The sequence below is a fragment of the Tupaia chinensis genome, unplaced genomic scaffold (assembly GCF_000334495.1).
Source record: "Tupaia chinensis unplaced genomic scaffold, TupChi_1.0 Scaffold000708_1, whole genome shotgun sequence".
Lineage (NCBI taxonomy): Eukaryota > Metazoa > Chordata > Mammalia > Scandentia > Tupaiidae > Tupaia > Tupaia belangeri.
The window spans coordinates 1,456,615-1,458,379 of NW_006160231.1; positions in this window are offsets into that span (position 1 = coordinate 1,456,615).

Genomic DNA, 1,765 nt, shown 5'->3' on the forward strand with positions numbered 1-1,765 from the left:
AAAAAAAAAAAAAAAAAAATCCAGTCTTGGGACTGGCAGGTGGCATGGTGGTTAAGGGCGCTGAACTCCCACATGCCAACTGTGGTTTGATTCCCAGATCTGGTGGCTTGCTTTCTCGTTTTCCCTCTCTCTCTCTCTCCCCCTCTCTGGTCAAATAAAAATAAATAAATAAATGTAGTTAAGTAAGATAATTCTTAAAAAAAAAAAAGTCTTATGCCTGATTAGAAAAGTAAATAAAATGGTACTTCTTAGGCTAACATGTAGACTTAGCAATTCAAACCTCAGCAAGTTAATTTCAAGTATCTTAGACAGTAAGAATGCAACTCATCTTGTTCAAGAAGAATGCCAAAGAATATTTATTTTAAAAGCCCTAATGCTTACTGACTCATCCTATTGTATATTTTAGCTGCGCTAAAATTTAAAATACACCGCACGGTGGTAATTATAAAAGCAACAAGGCATCAAGTTAAAAAGAAAATAAACTTTCTGAAAAAGAAAGCAATAACTCAGACTCTAAGAGTTTAAGGCGTAGCAAGTCAGAAGCGGTGCAGGTGAGGAAACGGGTCACGACCCAACGTTACTGAGATCATTGCTGAGATAATTGCATGCAGCCTGAGACCCCCAATCCCAAACTCCACAATCGGAAATGCTTCAAATCCCAACCTCCTGAGCATCCACAGACACAAGTGGAAAATTCCACACCTGACCTTATGTGGAAACAGGTCCCAGTCAAAATGCCGCAATACAAAAGTATCACATTAAGGGGGCGGCAGGTGGCGTGGTGGTTGGGGTCTGGACTCCCACATGCCACTGCAGTTGGGTCTCAGACCGGCCACTTGTTTTCTCACTTTCTCTCTCTCTCTGGCTCTCACTGGTGAGCAGGCATACCCTATAGCAAATTAATAATAATGATAATTAATAAAAATTAAATTAATCTTTTAAAAAATTGTGTAAAGCTTCCTTTGGGGACCAGCAGATGATGTGGTGGTTGAGGCACTGGACTCCCACAAGCCTGGCCACAGTTCAAATCCCAGATCTGGTGGCTCGCTTTCTCACTTTCCTTCTCTCTGTCTCTCACTGCTGAGCACACACGCCCCATAGCAACTTTAAATAAGTAAATAAATAAACAAATAAATATTTAAAAAAAAACTTACCTTTGGGCTATGTAAAGGTGTATATGAAACATAAATTAATTTTATGTTTAGACTTGGGTTCCATCCTGAAGAGATTTCATTTTGCATATGCAAATATTCCAAAATGAAAATCCAAAAGAGATTTCATTTTGCATATGCAAATATTCCAAACTCCAAAATTCAAAATATTTCTCCTCCGAAGCATTTTGGATAAGGACTACTCAACCTGTATTGATATAAAGAAAAAAAATTATATATATATTTATATGTGCACACATATACACTGTGGGGGGGGTGTGTATGAAGGAATTTCAAAAAGTTCATGGTAAAATAGAATTAGAGTATGAGTTTATTAGAGTGCAAAAGATTTTGAAATCTGCATACGTTTTCGGTAATATAAATTTTCCATGAACTTTCTGGAGACATTCCTCGTGTGCATATATATGCAGCACACAGATAGTAATTCAGAATAACATTTTGGAATCAGTTTATCTTCAGTAAGTTGCTCAAAATCCTTAAGTCTCCTTTTCCTTATTGGTACAATGGGACACCTAATACCTGTCTTGAGGCTAGTCTGGCGGAATAACTTCGGTAAGCAAGCACGCTCCACAATGCGAGGAACACAGTAAACC